Here is a 20,513-nt window from a genome sequence, read left to right as displayed (position 1 = left end):
ATTGGGCTGTGTTGGCACATTTGGAACACTGTTTATGTTGCTTGAAACACTTATTTATTTAATTGCCGATGTGATGCATATGGCCAAAATCAAATATAGCTAGTTTGGCTAGTCTACTTATTTGTTTACTTAAACTATGGGAAGAAGCATATTATTGTGTCATTTTGTTGTGTGTGTATGTGTATATATAATATAAATATATATATATAAAGTTATTTTTTCTTTTTGTTAATTTATTATAAGTTGTAACACTTTGCTAGTTTTGTTTGTATATGTCTTAAAATGTTTTCTTATGATACTTAAGTGACAGAGGTATCAAGGTAACTTGTGTAGAAATATTGTTTGATATATTGTCATGTTTGTTGTGAATATTTTTTCTTACTGCACAGTAGAAAAGAAAACAACTGGGTCTTTATTTTAATGTAATTCAGATTGGGGAAAACAGAGCTAAGGGAACAAAATGACTGAGGGGGTGCTCTCCCATGTCCAGTGCACTGATCATTTTAGTATGTTTGTGCTTTGTACGGTTATATATTTAAAACAAAAAAGGGTCATGCTCTTCCCTGAGTACTAGAAACAGTTACTCGCTATGCATAATCTAGTTGATAGTTAAATTTGCTATTGCTTTTCTTGTCTTGTTATATAAAATCTTTTCAATACAAGTTTAGTCTTAATGGTAATAAAACGTTATGGTTATTTATAACTTGTGCTTATTTTGTGCATTTTTTCCATGCTATACCCACTAACTGCACGTAGATTAAGTATTGTTTTTTTTTCCACACTGAAGAGGCAAACTTTTGTAGTAGACAGATAAAACAAAAGCATCATAATTTTATTAGTTTTTTTTATTTTTTAAATATTTTAGTTCTAAAGAACACTCATTCAATGTTCAGGGAAACCTTTATACATCATCTGCTATGAATGAGCGCAGTTCGCTGGGAAAGTTTTGATGCATTTGCTAAGCATTAGTGGGGAAGGCATGTCAGAATCTTTTCTCTACAATGTGTTTTACTAGCTGAATAATAATTTAAAGGAAAAAAACTTTCTTAGAACCAGGCAGTTGTATACTTTAGTTATAATGAATGACTTCATGTTAACCTTGCTAGTTTAGATCATTTCTGAGGGAAAGTATTGTAAATGTTTTTTTAATAACCTTGTTGTGTTTGAATTATTTGTACTTTAATTGTCCGGACAATAAATGAAAGTGTGTAGAATGGCTATGGATTTTCCAGATTTTTAAATGTGTTCAGATGTTTTAGTAACCACAGCCACACAATAAAGCAGGGAGATATTATAGTCTAATTGCAGTAGAAAGTTCTTTAAGGGAGATCCTAAGGTACTAAACAAAACAGTTGAAGCATATTCATTGTTCATATGTTTTTCTTCCAAAACCTTAGCGTAGCCAAATGGAGTTGGTTTCACTAACATTAACTGCAGCAGAGTAATTGTACTTAAATATTTTTTAAATTGGTTTGTGTGATTTTTTTTTTAATGTACACAATGTTTTTACACAATGAAAGTATTAACTCAGTCAATATCAAAATTAAGCAAAAATATTAAATGCTTTAATTATTATACAAATTTTAAGCCATCAGTTAGACTTTTCTTTTTGACATGGATATGCAATGAATGTCATACAGTATGAAGGATACATATCTGCTGTATGGCTCTAAAATTTATATATTGCCACATTCATTCAAAATTTGATTTTTTTTCACCACATTTTATAGCCAGAGGTGATCTCTCTTTCAGTTGACTTATTGGTTTAAATTCCATTAAATACAAATATTCACTCCATGTTTGTGTTCTGTAACATTCTCTTGCTAATTGAAAATATGTACCTTGTAAAATTGCAACACTGCATTTCATAACCGAGTATAGAAAAAAATGTATCAACCGGTGGACTATGCAGTTCTTCAGCTGCTTCACTACTAATAAACTCATGTTTTTATGATTGAATTACTATGTTGGTTAGAATAATTAATTTCAGGCCATGGAATGAGTTTGTTTTTAAATATACAGCCTGCATGATTCATCCTTAAATTAACCTGAGCATTATATAGTAGAATGTAAACGTTATTGTTTTGCTCTGTTTAAAGGTTAGTTGCTAAAAAACCTCTAACAGCTTCACAGCATCAAAAAAGTTTAAATACTCTAGGATGTCACGTATCCTAATATATAATCCAAAGTAACACGTTCCTACAGCATTTTATAATGCTGCCATTTTATTTTGAAACTGAAGTTCTTAAAAAGTTAGGAAGAATTTTTAATACTACAGGGGTACAGACCTTTTCCATTTGAACTAAAATTGAAATTTCAGTTTAAAAAAATGCACAGGTAATAGTGTTAGTAATAAAGTACTTTTGTAGCATCGTAACTAGTGCTTTTCATGACCTCTCCTCCCCCCTGCTCCCAAACCTTATGTGCTCTCTGCTTTGTGTGTTTATATTATACCGTCAGCTTTAAGATGAAATCCTAGCTCTATCGAAGTCAATGGGAGTTTTGCCATCGACTTCAATGGGGCCAGGATTTCACTCTTAGTCTGTTTCACTCTGTTTTCCCCCTTTAAATATTATAGACTGTGAATTAGCTCTTCCTTCTTGGTAGCAACTAAAAGCTTTCTTTAAAAAAGAAAAGAAAAGAAATACTGCTCATATTGGATGCTGGTAGATATTGTCCGGAAAAAATAATAAATAAATAAATAAATGGAGATATCCCATCTCCTAGAACTGGAAGGGACCTTGAAAGGTCATTGAGTCCAGCCCCCTGCCTTCACTAGCAGGACCAAGTACTGATTTTGCCCTAGATCCCTAAGTGGCCCCCTCAAGGATTGAACTCACAACCCTGGGTTTAGCAGGCCAATGCTCAAACCACTGAGCTATCCCTCCCCCCAAAAGAAGGTGGGAATCACTTGCAAAACCAAACTCACCATTCATTCTAAGAACCCCATTCTCATCTCAAAATACTGGCGTGTTATTACGCATCTTGACTGATCTACTGCTACTTACCCATGGAGAAATGCAGCGAAAGGTGTTTTGTTTTTGTTTTCCCAAATGTGTATGGCAAGGCACTTTGAGTTTAGAGCTAAGGGGTGGCACTAGCTTAAAATAAATTAATCCGTGCTTCGCACTAGCTCTCCCCAGTAAAATTGGATTCATGTGCCATATTGGACAAAGCTCCACCCTTCTGTTTTAAAAATAATGCTTTGCACCCCTCTGTAGTACCTTTAACCTGAGGCTCTCAAAGCATTTTACAGCTGACTGACTAAGCTTCCTAACATTTCTGTGAAGCTAGCTAGGTATTCATCTCACATTGGAGATGAGAACAATGAGGCACAGATAGGTTAGACTTCTCCAAGATCACACAGTGATCAGTGGTAGAAACAGGGATAGAATTTAGGACCCTTGACTCCAGTCCTGCGCTTTAACAACTGGACAGTCCTCTCCGCTCTTCACACTGGGCGCAGACTGAGTGCAGCGCTCCCTTTGTATTGAGTGCATTATGTGGAAGAGATGGCCCAAACATCCAAAATTTCATTTCTGATTACCCTTTACTCACTGCCTGATCAACCCAGCGTCCCCTCTCTTGAGCAGAAGAGACCGATGCAACATATCCCTTTTGGTCCTCCATGCATTGCCCTGACATCCTGTTCAATACCATACCCAGTGAAGGTCTAGTGCTCATCCTCAAGACCTTTCGTGAATTGGGCCTGACTACCTGAGGGGGCATCTCTGCCTGTGCGTCATACCAAAGTCAACAAGGACAATGACAGCTATTATAAATCTCTCCAGAGATGGGAATATGGTGTTCTTGATGTATGGCCATCAACCGAAATTCTCTGCCATTGGATGGGTTTCATATCTTGCCTCCTTCAGAACACAATGCAAGATACACCTCTTTGCAAAAGCTTCCTCCCCAACAAAGGCAGCAGTAAACAAACCAGCCACCTGCCTTCCCCTTTCCTCCCCACCCCCATGAAAACCAGTGAAACACCATCTTCATTGGAGGAGGAGCACAGAAGATAGCTTGTACCTGGATCGACAACACAGATTTTTAATTCTTCTATTTGGCACCTAGATAGCATAGTGAGGAGTTCGCTAAAAAGATGCCTGTCATCATATTTTTGAGGGCCAGGTTAGATAAATCATCATGAGTCTTCCTGAAAATTGAGGATAACCCACTTCACTGTGCGTATCTCTGCCTGTAGAGTTCAAGTGCTCTGTCTCCAGCTAGGTCACGTAGTGTGCTTGACTGACTTAAATTTGGCTTACAGAACATTATGCTCGCACAAGACTAGCTACATAGAGTCATTTTGCTTGTTTGGTCATTTTTTCAAAATATTGTGCAATTGATATTTGTCACAGTAAACGCTTTACCACATCATGTACGTGTTCTGTTGTCATGCCAAGAGACCTTCATGTTAACATTTCTACAGAGAATATGTTTTCCCCCACCTTGGGAATTGGAGGAGGTGGCTTAAAGATTTGCAACTTGTTCGAAGTGCACATAATTGTTCCAAGTTTGTTCTTCTCCAATGAAACAAGTACAGGGTGTGTGGAAGAAATATCAGTTGTAAGTGGTCATTAGTATGTAGGGAGAATTTCCAGGAGCATTCACATGGGCACAAGACTGATTGAATTAGTAAGAATCAAAGGTAAAATTCCCCTACCCCCAAACAAAAGTGAATTTAAAAAAAAATGAGTTCTCGATAAAAGAAATCTGCTAAAGAAAAAAGCGACAAGTCTGAATGACACTGATTAACTGCTTTACTATCCTTGTTCATAGCAGCATCTGGGGAAACTAACACTGAAGTCCAAAGTATGACTTTTTTAAATTTTCAAGTGAATTTTAAATGTACAGGATCATTCGCTTTACAGTGTGAAAGGACTGAATTTAGTTACTACTATCTATTTGCATTAAAGTAGTACTCATGTCACCATCTTTATATTTCGTTTAAATTGCATAGGTTCTAACAAAACTATATGCAAGAATTAGCTTTTTACAAACAATACAATTCTGATTTTGAAGGCAGCACAAGAAGCACTTAATTAATTTTGCATGATAAGGAATCTGTTGCAAATATACAGCGGTACTCCCACTCATCACCATCTGCCATGGAGGATTAAATGTGCAACTCACAAATGAAATCCTGCAAACTTGGTGCAAAAAGGTCCTTGCTTGAATTTAAACAAGGCTGTGGAAACCTGCAAACACATTGTAAAAGATCATGAAAACAATAACAACTTTGTCCATCTGTGAGCCAGTTTTAGCAGTTTTTTTATTGTGGTGCATTTGCAATAACACTTGCATCTCACAATGCAGATTGTCTGATATGTTTCATATTTCTTCCATTTGAACAGAACAAAATCATTAATTTTAGTACTTTGAAGGCTCCAGTGCTTTGGACCAGGTGTTCTGAGGTTTTTAGTGCAATCACATGAAACACTTTTTTGTTGTTAACTTTAACAACAATTTTGAGAATTTGTCAAATAGGGCAATTGTTTGGGGATTATTTTATTAACAAACACTGTTCTGCACAGAAGTGAAAAATAAACAGCAGCTACTGTTGCCTTGATTAGAAATTCTATCCATGGACAAAACTCTCTTTGCCATTTTGACACTAATGCAGCTTAGTTCTCTTTTTATTCTTACTTCTTTTACACTGGAGGCTTCATTGTTCTAGATACTGATTTTTTTTAAGCTGAGCTCATAATTGTATGTGTAAAGGAACTAGATGTGGTATTGAAGGGCCTATTCTGATCTCTTGAACTTAGGTGCATATCCTGACTCAATTTTTGTCAATATATCTCATTGTCCTGAGAGCTGTTCTCTTGTCCTTTCGGATATATGCCAGTAAAATGTCTCGGTGCACATGAGAGGTTTGAATCTCTCAGAAAACAACTACCCTACACACCTGATCCTATAATGTGCTTGGCACTCCTAGTTCCCACGAAATGAACCCCTAATCTGATCCCCGTAAACACACACAAGATGCATGCCTCTCCTACAAGTTGCAATTTGCAGCATTCTGAAAATTGTAACTACGTCAGTGAAGTGTCACTGAAATGTAAAAGCCTTTAAAAATCATAGAAATGGAGCCTCAGGAAAATGTACCAGCATTCTCAATGGTTACTATTTCATTCTGATGATGTGCACTGATTCAAAACCTATATACACCTAGGTGTAATGTGACTGATCACAAAACCTATGTATGTAATATTATCGTCAAGGCCATTACTAGCTGGAATTGTGTATGTGCATCCATCATCATCATAGGGTCTACTCCCCACACCCTTTTTTTAAGGAGCCACATTCTCTTTAACGTATCTCTATCCTTTCATGTACCTGAAAAGGTTTCTTCAGAGCATACTCTTTTTGTGTAACTTACATGTTAAAGCCCCTGTTACACACCTTACTCTGGCAAATTATGTTCGCATTTGAGAAATGCAGCATCAGTATTACTGCTTGTCTGTGAATTCATAGAACGAATGGAATCGAATGAATGCCTGCAAGCCTATTAAATTCTGACCATCGAAGACAAAAATAGGAATTAAAAAACAAACAAAAAAAACTACTATAGACCTAAGAAGGCCTCGCTCCTGAGCCCAAGCATCAATGCTATTATGATGTGTGTGGGTAACAAGCTATCACCGCTGCACCAGGCAGGTTTGCAGGCATTAGCTGATTGGACAAGATCTGATGTTGAAGTTGCTGAGTCACCTGCTTCCAGCCATTACTGAGTAGGCCTGAGCAGTTGGTGGGAAGCCTGCCAAAAGAGGGCGTATGGAATACAGATGAAACTCTAGCAGTTGGGCCACGGGCTCTTTCATACCTCTGGGCTTTTTCTCTTGCCAGCATCATTGCAAGGAAAGTGAGAATTGAGTCCTACCATGGTGATGGAATAGTACCGGGGTAAGGGGAAGCCAAGTCTGACAGTACCAGAGGGAATTGGTTGGTTACCTATGAAATCATGCCTCCGAAAGGTTTGGCTGGCCAAGGTGACCTCATCCCCCAAGAAAAGCTCTGCAGCCTCTGAGAAAGTAAGTCCCACATCCAATTGGATCCTATTTCAAGCGAAGACAGCTATAGATGCCAAGCAGCTGAAGGCTAGAGCGATCCAGTCTCCTGTGAACACATGCCCAAGTCCAGCAGTATTGCCGGGACAGGAATGGGGAGAAACCAGAGGGCTTGGCTGATCTGAATGAAGGTAGCCGGAAGGCGAGGAGCAGACAGTGGACCGACTTGCAGAAGCTGGGCAGACCCTTGAGTATCTTACCTGTGCAGTACGAATTTGCATTTCTCAACATTACTCTAGTATGTCATTGCGGCACAAGAGAGAAGCGATGGGCTGTGGGATTAGTAGGCAGCGTGAACCAACAGGCGGCATGTTCTCTGAAGTCAGAGGTGCCAGAAGAAGCCTTTCCCTGAATGTACAAGGAACAATTTGTTTAGAGAACAGAGTTTTCAAGGGAAACGTTTTTTGGTTGAGACGGCACTTAGCTTCAGAAAGCTCATGGCATGGAAGGTCATGGTTAATTAGTTCCGCAGCCTCTTCCTCTTCACACAAGGGGTCTCTCATTCAGTGCAGCTGCACTCACCTCCTGCATCCATTCTGAGTCTGCAAGAAAAATACCTTTGGAGTTCATGAAGTCCTGCAGTAATCCTTCCTAAGGGAGCACACCCGTAGGCTGTGTGTAAAAGAGCTGCAGGTGCTTCGTGCTTAGAGGCTGCTTGCTTAGAGGCTGCTTTTTTGTTGTTGTTTTTCCCTTTTTTGTATTTTTAAGTGCCTCAAAGTCATTGGGCCCAGACACTCAGCTGGTGTAAATTGCTATAAATCCACTGGAGGCAACACTGCCATGGTGATGTGTAGCTGCAGGGGATTGGGCCCAATATTTTGTTTTCATGCCAAGAAATACAGAGGAGTTCAGTGGGGGGGGGGGGAAACCAACCCAATAGTAGGCATAGTGCCAATAAGGACTAAAAGATCTAGCTCCAGTGGGTGCTGTCACCCCTTCTGCCCTTTAAAGTCCACATCACACTGTCTTGCAACCTGTTAAGAAAAGGAGGGTCATGAGAGTGTCTGGTTCAATCAGTAATGCTGTCCCTGAAGGAGGCTTGTTCTAACTGGTGCTCCTTTCCCTTTGTGCAAAGAGCTGTGAGGAACAGGATAATTTCTCACCCCCTTCCCTTTCCTGTCAGGTAACTGGCTTGGGGCCTGGTTGACCGATGAGTTCTTCTTCTGTTTCTATAAACTAAACACAGGAAACACTGAACTTCTCCCCTCTCCCTCACGGCTGCTACCCTCCCTGCCACTCAGACTCTCAATGCGGGAGGGGTTCTCTCTGAATGTTCCTGTGATGGGTTCCCCCTGGGGTGCCACCTGGAACTGGGGTACCACTGAGCCTCCTGAACCACCAGCCTGGGCCCCCTCTCACACTGTACTGCTGTGACAAGCTACACAGCCCTCCAAGCCTGCACTTTCATCAGCATTCACACAGATAAGGACACACCCAGCTGCAGTTATATGCAGGTTCTCTAACTCCCAGTCTGGGACCCCAGAGCAGTACCGTCCTGCCCTGGTCAAATCTGGCCAGTATATGGGTTTAATATACCCTCTATGTGAAGAGGACCATACGCACTTGTAGAAACCAAGCTGAGATTTTCCCAGACACCTCAGTCAAATGCACACTGGTTTGGATTAAAACATAAAATAAGTTTATTAATGACAAAAGGGTAGATTTTAAATGATTATAAGTGATAGCAAACAGATCAAAGCAGATTACCTACTAAATAAACAAAACCACAAACTGAGCGTAACATACGAGATAGGTAGGATATGAATTAGCAAATTCTAACCCTGAGTGATAAACAGGTTGACAGATTCTTAAGGCACAAGCGGCCTTTGTGTTGCAGCTTGGGTTTCCCAGGTTTTCATACACAGGCTAGAAATCCTTTTAACCTGGGATCATCACTTCCCCCAGTTCAGTCTTTCTTCCTCAGATGTTTCCAGGTGTGTTGTAAGGAGAATGAGGTACCATCATGATGTCATTTCCCCCTTTTATATCTTCTTCCCACTGGCTGGAAAGCTCTTTTGCTGTGGCCTGGGTCAAACAGTTCCCATTGTGTTGTGCTCTCTCTGAGAGGTTTCTCTTGTACACAGTTTCTGGGGTCGTCCTTGTCCTCAATAAGCCATTAACATTGGCCTTTTTACCGTTGTACCTGAAAGGCTGCTTGTGGGTGTTTTCAACTTCACAACATGTTTCAGTAACACATACATATGATGATAGCACATACAATCCAACGAGATACTTTTAGAATGATACCTCACAAGGCATACTTTGTGCAAAACATACCCTAATTATATGACAGTGGTGAATAAGGGGGTGCCAGGGTGTGTCAGTTCCCTTCCCACCTTTCCCCTCATCCAGCCTCTTGCCAAATCTTGTTGCTTCTCCCATCCAAGCATTTCTCAAATGGCCCCTTCCTCTCTGTCCCCTTTGCCAAACCCCAGGAATTCCCCCTTGCTTGGACTACTGTCATCTTCTCTCCCAGCTACTCAGCCCTGCCTTCTTCGGTCTGTCTCAACAGTCAGCAGCTCCAGTCATCTTCTCCTTCCCCCAACCTGAGTATGTCTTGGACCATCTTTGCCGGTTCCCTGGACCTTGGCTGGAATGACAACGGGTGCTGCCCTGGCAGAGCTAAGCTGTGTGTGGAGTCTCCGAGCGGGATTGCTATGACAGGTGCCGGTCTGGACTGAGATGCGCTGATGGAGTTCTGTCAGGAGGTATAGGTCTGGAATAACAAGGGTGGTTCTTTGAGTAGTGTCCCAATGGGTGCTCCACTTCAGGTGCACGCATGCCCCACATGCCTTCGAGTGGAGATTTTCATTAGCAGTGTCCATTCAGCCCACACAGGCGTCCTAGACAACCTTGTGTCCCACAATGAGGTTGTATCGGGCCCTCAGTTCCTTCTCAACCACCTCGGCTTGTCCCCGCATTCACAACTTGTGCCTCTTGCTGTCTTCAATCTAGCTTAGGTTAGATTTATGAGTGAATTGGTTAGCTGACTCTTATTTGGAGAATTGTTTGGTACTTCCTTCCTCATGGGAGCCCTTTGTCCCTGAGAGGCACATGCCTGGTACACTGAGTTTTAACCATTGCCTGATAATCACTAGCAGGTGGAGAGTTGCTCAATACGTGGCTCTGCCTAGTGATATTCCCTCCTTACCATACACATCACATTCACCCTTCTTGCTCTATTCACAACAGACCAGATCCTCCAATACTCCCATGGGACCAGGCTAATTTATCTTTTAGTATTTGACTAATGGACCATAAAGGAGGAATCCATTATGAAAGCCTTGCAAATTGCTTCTTGTACAATCACCTGGGCAGAGCTGGGGTTTTTGTTTTGAATGAGTGAGTAAAATTTCCTTAGTTGTTTTTGTTATCAGCAAGAATCATATTAAAAGGCAGGCAAACAGATTTTGTGCCTTGCCTGGTACGTTTTCACAACAATTTGCAAGGCTGCATTAGAAGCGGTCATATTTATGTATATTAGAAAATACCATGTGCTGGCAGAGTTGGATTTTCAAATTACACTATGGTACCTATTAAATGCCAAAAGTAATGAGATCTTATCAGCTACGAGTTTAAAAAAAACCAAAACACCAAAAACTGGTGGTTCAGTGTCTACAGCTGGGAAATCTTTAACTACTTTTGTATTTATATAGTTTTAAATGACCAAATTCTCTCTGTTTTCAATATCAAAATATGAAATATAGTTCTGTGCTATGTTATAAACTGAGTTTTGGGCAGTGGAACAAATTTTTACAGCTAAATTATAAGCACTTGAGAATAAGGGGTTTATAATGGAAAAGCTGACAGACCCTTAACTATCGCACCGGGATTTCTCTTGCTGTTAGGACCAGATAAACCAACAAGGTAATTCAATGTAGTGTTCCAGTTCTGTGACGCTAATCTACTTCTTCTGGTCCCAGGTGTTTGGAGAAAGTTAAATATAAAACTTAATGAAACTGCAGTGACTACAGAGCTGGATGGTTATCCCTGCACTTGGGAGAGTGAATTTGTCCCCATGGGATGTTTCTAAAAGGAAAGTGGTGACCATCTGTGGACTACTGAAGTGCAAACAGAGAGTGGGAGTATTCTGCAATTTTTCCCAAAGAAAATAAAATGTCGGAATAAATAAATCTGACTGCAATCTGATAGTGGCTCAAAGCAAATCAGTTATTGTTGGGTGCATCAGTTATCTGGGACTCAAAAATGAATTTAGATGGAGAGCATTTCTGTAAAAGAAAATGAAGGGAGGATTCAGTCTAGTTCCTTCTGGCCCTCTCTAAGATTATCCCATGTCAGCACCTAATACTGCAGGTGGGGAGAGCTTCAGTGATGCTCACAGATAGTCACTAAGGGGCATCTAATGGAAAGTGTCCATTTCAACAGCAGGGAAACTTGATTGGAAGGCAGACTCAGAATAGGAGGGGAGCACATGCCCAGGGGTGCAGGGACTGGCCCCTCCTCCTCCAGAGGTTCTCTGCCTTCTATTGGCCAGCCCAGGAGAGATGGGAGCTGATTGGACCTTTGCTCCCCTATTTACATTTATCCAGGTTTCTGGAGTCTCTTTTACCTCATTTGTGCCTTTGAAAATCTCCTGCTCCTACTCCAGCACATGCTTACGTCCATCCCTGTTGAGTAAAGCTCTCAAGCATGTGCTTTAGTGCTTTGCTCAACAGGGATAGATTGCTGAGTCAGGGCCAATCCCGTTAGCAGTCTCAGCAAGTAAACTAAGGAATGCATAGCTTAGAGTAGTCCCTCCAGGTGGGAGGTATTGGCAGGACAGTGTGTGTAAGCCTGCAGTGTTTGTACCTATTCTGTGGGCAAACAGAAGCTGAAGTCAGGGTGACACCAGAGGCAGGAGAAGTGTTGCTCATGCCAGGCTTCTTAGACGGTTTTTAGTTGACAAAACCCGTTATTGTTCCTTTTGTTTATTTATTTTAACCCCTCCCCGCTCACTGCATGAGACTGTCCCTAAGTGGGTGTGGTCATCCTGAACAGTCCTCCCAAACATTGTAAGGGAAGGTTTATTAACAGCCCCACCTCTAACACTATTTATTATTAAGGTTGCCCAACACTTCCCATTATAAGACTCTATTTTCAGTTGCTTCTAACGTTGGCAAATTTTAACCATTTGGGCTGAAATTTTCCAGGGTGGGTGGCTGCCTCAGCTTGATTGTTCCTGGAAAGAGTCTGCCAAAACATTTCAGTCATTTCTGAGAACAAGGGGAAAATACCTTGTTTTGCCTGTATTAAAAAAATGCTGGCTTCCTTTTCTTTGAGAAGCTCCCATGTCCATATGCTTTGGAGCAGGGCCTTGGAATTTGTCCGGGCTGTTCGCTGTGCCTGTGAAAATTTGTCCAATGTAGCCAAGTTATGAGGCTTTGAAAATCTTAGTTTGCACATGCTCGGTAGTGACTTCTTAGATTTTAGCCTCTAAAATATCTTGAGTCCATCCTCAATGGGCATGCTCTACCTTCACAGAACTTCTAATTGTCACTGGACTTCATGTGAGCATCCCCACAGTGACTGAGCATGCTCCAGCCCAGGGATACGTGGACTAAGCTGGACCATCCCTGCACCTCCCACCTACTCTGGGCAGGCACCAAAAATGAAAGGAAAGAGCCTATGTGCTCTCAATGACCCCCTATAGTGGCACTCAGGCAGCACGGAGAAGGAAGCCACCTAACTCCAATACAGAGGGGACAAGGAGCTGGGAAACTGCAACTGGAGAGGAGGGAGGGAAACTGTGACTGACAGCAGTTGGAGGCTGGGAACGTGGGAGAAGACTAGGACTAGTTGGCCAAGGGCAATGGGACTGAGAGCCAAGCTGGGGTGGAGGGGAGGCTGGGATTCATTGAGCAAGGATACAGACTGGGGGGAGAGAGAATCGGCAGGTGGGGCAGGGGAGCCTGGGACTCAGACAGGGAGCCTGCAGGGAAGGACAATGACTGCTGTGCAAAGAGACAGGCTGGGATGGGAAGCCTGAACAGTGGATTCTGGGACTGGCTAGGGGAGGAAGACACATGATTGGGACAGAGACATATTGGAATGGATGAGGCAGAAAGGGTCAAGCGTGGGGCAGAAGGGTCTGTCACCACTAGAGTACACACCCCTCCAGAGCCTGGAACAGAACCCAAGATTCCTGAGTCTCACTATTCTTCTGCTGTAACAAATCCCTGTGAAACCCATTGGTGCCCAATTAGACATGCCTGGGACCTGACTTTTCAGAGTATTTAGCATTATACAGCACTTTGTGTGTTCATCATATGGCTCCCCCTCACTTTAGTTACAGATGTGAGTCCTCAGCATTTCTGGAAATCAGACCCAGGGTATCATTACAGGGCACCTGTAAAATGAGGAACACACAACTAATGCCCCCCTGTAAAAAGTCTGGTTTAATAACTTCCACAGCATCACTCTGTGACACCATTCAACTGTCTTAACCATAACACCATCCTTTCACTTTCTGCAGTCCCTTGCCTCTTTCACTACATGCCTTGAAAAGGCCCACCATCCCCCTAGTTCCACAATAGGAACACACTTTCCAACTTCTGCAGCAAATAAGGCAGAGGTTCTACAGACAGCAACCTCCTTTACTACACAACCCTGCTCAGATAAGCTTTTGAAGTCACCTGGCAAGGATCCATTGATGATAGTTCATATCAGCACAAATGACACTGCGTTGCGGGATATCTCTCAGATAGTAGCTGACTTCAGAGAACTCGGAAATATGCTGAAGAAGAAGAATGACCAAGACATCTTCTCTGTGATCTTTTCTGTCCCTCAAGGAAAGGAACATAATGTAACATAAGAATGGCCACTCTAGGTGAAATCAATCCTCCATCTAGCCCAGTAATACTGTCTTCTGACAGTGGACAGTGCCAGATGCTTCAGAGGGAATGAACAGAACAGGGCAATTATTGAGTAATCCACCCAGTGTTGTCCAGTCCGTGCTTCTGGCAGTCAGAGGTTCAGGGATACCCAGAGCATGGCGGTAGACTATCTTTGCTAAAAGCCATTGATGGACCTATCCTCCAGGAACTTATCTAATTATTTTTTGGCCTTCACAACATCCTCTGGCAAAGAGTTCCACAGATTGACTGTGTTTTATGAAGAAGTACTTCTTTAAGTTTGTTTAAACCTGATGCCTATTAGTTTCATTGGGTGATCCCTTGTTCTTGTGTTATGTGAGGAGGTAAATAACACTTTTCCTCCACAACATTCTTGATTTTATACACCTTTATCGTATCTCCCCTTACTCATCTCTTTTCCAAGCTGAACGGTCTCAGTCTGTTTAATCTCTCCTCATATGGAAGCCGATACCCCTAATCATTTTTGTTGCTCAACTCTGTACTTTTTCCAACCTTAATATAGCTTTTTTGACATGGGATGACCAGAACTACATGCAGTAGTCAACATGTGGGCATACCAGGGGCTTATATAGTGGCATTATGATATTTTCTGTTTTATTATCTATCCCTTTCCTAATTGGTTCTAACACTGTTAGCTTTTTTGACTGCTGCTGCATGTTGAGTGGGTGTTTTCAGCGAACTAGCCAGAAGGGACACCAAAATCTTTTTCTTGAGTGGTAACAGCTAACTTAGACCCCATCATTTTGTATATAGAGTTGGGATTATTTTTTTCAGTGTGCATTACTTTGCATTTTTCATCACTAGAATTTCATCTGCCATTTTGTTGTTCAGCCACCCAATTTAGTGAGATCCCTTACAAGTATAAATTCAATCTAATTAGTATGACTGAAACCTGGTAGGATGATTCACAGAATTGGACTGCTAAAAATCAATGGTTTTAACCTATTTAGGAAGGATTGAGTGGGCAAAAGGGGAGGGGTTGACACTCCTACCTGTTTCTGAGTCACTGATAACTGGGAGAAAAATGATCTTGAATGCTTATGGATCAATGTCCTAACAGTCAAAGCACAAGATGGGGTATTAGTTGGTGTCTGCTACAGACTGCCAAATCACACTAGGGAACAGCATGACTACCTCTGTACACACCTATCTGCAATGTGTAGGGGGGGAAAAGCTGCGTGATCATGGCGGGACTTAGTGACATATACTGGAGGACTCATACTGCCCATACTAAAATATCCTTGGAATTTATCAACATAATAGATGACAATTTCCTAACTCAAAAAGTGTTGCACCACCATGGGAGAATTCTTTATTAGATCTTGTCTTAACAGATAGAGGAACTGATCACATAACTAAAAATTATGGTAGTTCAGGTTCAAGTAATCATGACTTCATCACATTTATAATGTGCAACCAGAATAAAGTGCATCACAGTAATATATATGCTTGGTGATTTAGTAGGGCCAATTCCAAAAAGCTGAAAACAATTATGAGCCAAATGAGATGGGAGGAAGAATTTAATCAGAAAAATATGCATAATAATTGGGAATAATTTAAGAACATGTTGTTAGATGTCCCAAAAGCAACAATCCCCCAATCAAGGAAGAAGGCTGTGCTGGTTAAAAAAATTACCTGGTTTAGAGGGGAAGTGAAGGCAACTGTAAAAAATAAAAAGATATTTATAACAAATGGAAGAAACAGAAAGTTGATAGTAATGACTATAAATCGGAAGTTAGTAATTGTAGAAAATTGATAAGGGAAGCCAAAGGACGAAAGGCGAACTCTATGGCCAGCAGAGTTGAGGACAAAAAGGAATTTTTAAAATCTATTTGGAACAAACAGAATCCTGAAAATGATATTAGTCCATTACTAGATGGAAATGGTAACATTATCAATAATAATGCAGAAATGGCAGAAGTGTTCAACAGACTCTTTTAAAGTTGGACATCTTTAAATCAGCAGAGCTAAATAACTTGCATCCAAGAGTTTTAAAAGAGCTGGTTGAGGAGCTTGCTGGACCATTAATGTTGATTTTCAATAGATTTTGGAGCACTGGGGAAGTGCCAGAAGACTGGAAGAAAGCTAATGTTTACCAATTTTTAAAAAGGGTAAATGGGAGGACGCTGGGTAATTATAAGCCTGTCAGCCTGACATCGATCCCAGGCAAGATAATGAAGCAGCTGATATATGACTCAATTAATAAAGAATTAAAGGAGGGTAATGTAATTAATGCCAATCAGCATGGGTTTATGGAAAATAGATCTTGTCAAACTAACGTGATATCTTTTTTTGATGAGATTCCAAATTTGGTTGTTAAAGGTAATTGTGTTGATGTCACATACTTAGACTTTCGTAATGTGTTTGATTTGGTACTGCACAATATTTCGATTAAAAAACTAGAATGATATAACATTCACATGACAGACATTAAATGAATTAAAAACTGGCTAGCTGATAGGTCTCAAAATGCAACTGTAAACAGGGAATCTTCACTGAGCAGGTATGTTTCCAGTGGGTTCCCAAAGGGATAGATTCTTGGCCCCAGGCTGCTTAACATTTTTATCAATGACCTGGAAGAAAACAAAATAATCACTGATAAAGTTTGCAAATGACACAAACATGGGGGGAGTGGGTAAATAATGAAGAGGACAAGTCACTGATTCCAAGTGATCTGGCTCACTTGGCAAACTGGGTGCAAGCAAACAATATGTGTTTTAATATGGCTAAAAGTAAATATGCATCTAGGAACAAAGAATGGAAGTTATACGTACAGGATGGGTGACTCTATCCCGGGAAGCAGTGACTCTAAATAAGATTTGGGGGTTGTGGCACATAATTAACTGACCATGGGCTCCCAGTGTGATGCTGTGGCCAAAAGAGCTAATGTGATCCTGGGATGCATAATCAGGGGAATCTCAAGTAGGAGCACAGAAGTTATTTTACCTCTGCATTTGGCACTGGTGTGACCGCTGCTGGAATACAGTGTCCAGTTCCGGATCTGACAATTCAAGAAGGATGTTGATAAGTTGGAGAAGGTTCAGGGAAGAGCCATGAGAAAAATTAAAGGATTAGAGAAAGCGCCTTAGAAAATAGACTCAAAGGGTATGTGTACCCTGCAATTAAACACCCGCAGCTGGCCTGTGTCAGCTGACTTGGGCTTGCGGGGCTTGGGCCATGGAGCGTTTTAATTGTGCTGTAGAGGTTTGGGGTCAGCTGGAGCCCATGCTCTGGAACCCCAGACGGGGGAGGGAAATAAACAGTATGTGATCATGTAATTAAAGACTGTATCATAATGGATCTGCACCAGAGGCCCAAATTAAGGTTGCAAGGGCAGCCTTAATAGTGGTATTTCTTAACTTTTTATTATGTGAATTTGCAACCTTAATAATGTTCTTTTAATGTCATTTTTTGTGTGTAATTACCTGAAGACTGCTCAGTGATTTCACTTGGAAGGTTATCTTCGAGTGGTCCAACCTGCCTTTGCAAGAGGCTGATGTTTACTGCTGCAGTGCATGTATTTTGAAGCCGAGTTAGTGTGCTGTAAGAAATTACTCAGACCATTAATTTTGGAAACTGGTGCTGGAGAGATCACGAATGTTAAGAATTCTAATTATATCAGATCTGGGAAATTTAATAAATATAAGACTTTTCATATGTGTCTCAAGGCGTAATATTTGAATACTATGGGCATTCATTAAAATATCTGAAATTTTTAAAGACCCCTTCCTTTTATGTCTAGTGTTAGAACAGACACATCATTCTGCTAAGGCTACAAAAAATAATGTTCTTTGGGGCTGATAATCTCATTTATAATCATGGCATGGCAGGAGCAACCTTTTGCAGGAATTTTGTTTATGCTTCAAAAATTTTCCCCTCTGATAATTTCTCCTCCCATACAATAGCTGGCCTGTTTTTGTCTCCTCTGCAGTGCTGTAAAGATAAAAGTCCAGATGATTTGGCATTGTACAAGGGAAAAAAAACCTCTCCGGGTCTGATTAATGATGTTATCCATCTCAGAAGATAGTAATTCCCTCCTTTAGAGCCTAAGGGAAAAAATAGACTAACCTTTGAATTCTTACTTCATCATCTTCCATTGGCATTTGTGGCTTTTCGCGGGACACTGGGGTCTGCAGCTCTGTTAGATAGTCACAGTGGTTGGGCTCTGAGCCAGCAACTATGGCGGGCTTCCTCCCCACTGCTATTCAAAGCAGCAAATCAGCAAGGAAAGAACAAGGCTGCTCTTCGCCGTTCTAATGTCTGCAGACCTGTCATATACTCTGCAGGGCTCCCTGCCTGCTTCAGAAGCTACCTGGTCTCAGCCAGGCCTCAGTGCGGGAGTCCTGAATGCCTCACATACGCCCTAGCCTTCCTCTGAGACAGAGATGTTGAATAGTGTAGCCACCTCAGGGACCCAGCAGCCATGTTCATGTTAACGGTCTGATTCGGGGGCTGAGGACTGGTCTCATCCATCATTGTTGATTGTACACTAAGGCTAGCACAAAGTATTAGTTAGGGGGACTGCAAAGTCTTTCCAGAACTTGGGAGTTGAAATGAACTAAAGAGCTTAAAAGCTTCCTTTTGTTTTTGACCTTAAATTCAGGGTGCTGGGTTTTTTTTGGTTTATGTTTGTTTTTAAAAAGAAGCATCTAAATATACAGCTACATGCTCAGTTATTAATGGTTGGACCTCACAGTCATGAATGCCATTCTCACTTTTTGGAGTATCTAATTAAAGGACCGGCGGAGGAATTGCCTTTTGCTGTTAAACCGCTCTGCCTGGTTTACAAAATGGAGTCTCTTTTCCAGCAGATGCAAACATAATGGATTATGTCTATCAGAAATCTCAGATGCAACCAGAATCATTGCCACCATTGGGTCACTGCAGAATTAGATGCAATGAAACATTAGGCACAATGAAGAAGCTGACATGCACTCGGCAGAATTTAAACAGATATTTCCTCTAGCGAAGACACAAAATGTAGCTGTCTGAAAAGCGAAGGTAGCATTTTGCAGTGGATCAGAAAATGAATGTTTCTCCTAGAACAGCATATAAAAAAAGGGGAGGTTGCTTTTAATTTCAAAGAACTCGGTACAGTCCTCTCCGTCTCAAAAGTGTTGGGCTCAAAACACCTACTCCTGTTGGGATTCTGCACAGTGGTGCATTGCAGAAAGGACACAGGTCACTGCTCCCTGCTGGTATTTCCTACCCCAGAACGAACATGCAGAATCAGCAGCCTTCCTGGTTTGCTTGCGCATGTGTCTGCGCTGGGCACAGCCAGGTGTCATGCAGGTGAAGTTGCACGTATACATACTGAGAGCCCAGAGACTTTTTTTTTTTTTTTTAACGTGGCTGAGTGCACAAAGAAGCCTGCTGATTTTGTATGTTCAGTGCCGCGGAGAAGAAAATCGATGTGGGAACTACAGACGGCTGCAATGGTGTACTGTAAAGTGTAACATTAGGCTTCTTTTTTGATGGAAACGGAGCTGATTTATTCTTAATGGCTTAGCTTTGCTGACCGTTAGATTTTGTTTCATTATTCAAAGGCAAACACTGAACAAGCATTTTCTGAAAGTGCCAGGCACTTTCGGGTGGGAGGAGGCAAGCTCCATTTGTGTGTCCTTCAGACACTTGTTTTATTTATTTCACAAGGTTTCAGGACACACTCTTCCTGTGGAATGCACCTGGAATGGACCTCTTGTCAACAGGCCTTTTACTCCTGATTTGGGCTTCTGTACTTTTTGTCTTGTGTTTCTTGCGTTACAGATCTGATCCCCCTTACCTAAGTATTTGTCTCGTTATAACTCTATTGTGACTTAGATACTGCACCCCCCACCCGAGAAAATAACAAAGAGCCAAGTTCTGGCTCTCTGCAAGTTTTCCCCCAAAAGGGCAATAATCCTGCTTTTGCCTGTATTCCAAGCTGTATTCCTGCACAAACACCCCCAAAGATCCCCTGCACTGTTCACCTTTGCAGACTAATCCTGCCAGTAGCAAACGTAATCCATGCTGGGGAGGTTGTGGAGTCGCAGCAGGGGACACACGTTGCACAGACACTGCCCCCTGAGCGCTGGATCTGAGTGCCTAGGCCTGCTCCAGAGCACACATCCATGCTCAAAGTGCAGAGGAACTATGGAGTGTCCGCTCAGCCCCTTCGCCTGCACAGCAAAAGCTGGAGACTCCATAACTGCCCAGGCTCCAGCAGAGGGGAGGGTGGGGAGAGAGGAGCAGGATTTGTGCAGGGCTATTAGAGGGACAGTTTCTTATTTATACGATTTCTCCCCCACCCAGCAGCTCCTCACCACCTGCCTGCAGATCAAGTGCAGTCCTTTATCACCAGGCCCAGTCGCCCCAGACTCGATTGGTCCTTTGCACGCCCAGTTATCATGGTGGTAGGACGCCCATTTTACCTAGAGGATCCTAAAGCTTCTTCCAAGCTTCTGTACAAACACCAGTATATGCAGGACTCATTTCATCTGTCAGTGGAAATGCAGCCACCTTTAGGTGAAGCATGGCGGCTGCTAACCGTGCACACAGCCGCTCTCGTGTTTTACAACTGGAAGTG

The sequence above is a fragment of the Terrapene carolina genome, unplaced genomic scaffold (genome assembly GCF_002925995.2).
Source record: "Terrapene carolina triunguis isolate 2854851 unplaced genomic scaffold, T_m_triunguis-2.0 Scaffold105, whole genome shotgun sequence".
NCBI lineage: Eukaryota > Metazoa > Chordata > Testudines > Emydidae > Terrapene > Terrapene triunguis.
Note: the sequence above shows the minus strand (reverse complement) of the source record.